The sequence below is a fragment of the Echinops telfairi genome, unplaced genomic scaffold (assembly GCF_000313985.2).
Source record: "Echinops telfairi isolate 266 unplaced genomic scaffold, ASM31398v2 ScPeMD7_3;HRSCAF=10, whole genome shotgun sequence".
NCBI lineage: Eukaryota > Metazoa > Chordata > Mammalia > Afrosoricida > Tenrecidae > Echinops > Echinops telfairi.
The window spans coordinates 25,515,018-25,516,599 of NW_022103899.1; the positions used below are offsets into that span (position 1 = coordinate 25,515,018).

General features: G+C 43.7%; 1 pseudogene; it reads left to right on the forward strand.

Annotated features, from left to right (window-relative positions):
- The first annotated feature begins 324 nt into the window (after positions 1 to 324).
- Positions 325 to 814, forward strand: LOC101660131 (annotated as a pseudogene).
- The last annotated feature ends 768 nt before the right edge of the window (positions 815 to 1,582 follow it).

The following is a 1,582-nucleotide window of genomic DNA, read 5'->3' on the forward strand; positions in this document are numbered from 1 at the left end:
TATCAGTCGGAATGAATCCAATCGCAATAAGCTTGAGTTGGGTTTGCGAAATAAACAGGCACTTCTGAGGCGGCCACTTACTGATACCTGAGCTACTTTGAGGACTATCTGGGCACCCCGGATGACTCGGGGTTTCCTATTCTCGTTACTGCGAATACAAATTTCATTATTCAAAGGTTAACTGGTGACATTTTGGTGGGCTCGTGGTACTACCACAGTCAAACGTGGCTTTGGTGATGGTGCTTAGGCTCAATGTCCACTACCATCAAAAGTAATAGAATGTGACCCTTTCCAGTGCCTGCTCAGGACACAGCAGTCGCCGCGATGTTGATGCCCAAGAACCGGATTGCTATCTATGAATCCTTTTCAAGGAGGGAGTATTGGTGGCCAAGAAGAATGTCCAGATGCCAAAGCACCCCGAACTAGCGGGCAAGAATGGGCCCAACCTTCTCATCATGAAGGCCATGCAGTCTCTCAAGTCCCGAGGCTCCTTGAAGGAACAGTTTGCCCGGAGGCATTTCTACGGGTACCCTACCAAGAGATTCAGCACCTCTGGGGTTACCGCCCCCGGCCCCCTGGGAGTATGCCTCCCGCTCTGCGCCACCGTCGCCCAGAGACTGGCAAGGCAGGACCCCAAGGTCTGGAGGGTGGGCGACCAGCGAGAAAGACTCGAGGGGAGGCAGACAGAGACACGTACAGACAGAGCGCCGGACGGCCTGATGCCAACAAGAAAGCCGAGGCCGGGCCTGGGTCAGCAACGGAATTGCAGTTCAGAGGCGGATGTGGTCCTGGGCGTGATCCGCCTCCCCAGTAAAGTTGAAGGAGATGCTTTTTGTGTTAAATAAACCTGTAATCAGGCACAAAAGTAATTGTGAGAATTAAAACAAATAAGTTCATATAAAGAAGAGTGATGTCTTTCTAAAAAATGAGAGGATTTGCATTAACCCACTGCTGTAAGAAGGTGTTGGAAGAGATGATGTTGCTAACCTAACCTCTTACCCTGCCCTAACCTCCTACTCACTGAGAAGCCATGCACGCTTCTCCAAACTAGAATCTGAACGTGACTTATTTTGAGCATTAGCCAAAAGTGATTAGTCAGCTCATCTCAAAGTCAATTACAGTTTTAGATTGAACCTATGAAGCACAATAACAAACAGTGTTGGGGCAAACAACATTGTTTCATGGGGCAGAAGGCAACCAGTGTAATTAAACATACTTGAGGTTAAGCTACCAAATACTCCAATAAAAATAAGCCAAAATATTTTTAACAAATAGATTGCAGGCCACTACTAAATCTTTATTAGTTTCTGAATATGGGCTCAAATAGTTTTGTATTTTATGTAATTTACTGATGATATCTTGTTTCTACATAATACTTGAAAAAAGAATTCTCATATCCCTGACTTTTCTCTTAAAAAGTTACCTTGTTATGCAAATCCACATTGTTATCATCTTATTTAAATTAAGCAAATTAAATAGAAAACATGCTTTTAAATCTTAAATATTTTTTAAAAATAGGAATTAGACATCATATGTCCCAAATATTGAAAACCGAATTCCTTAAAAAATATCCACCACCTCC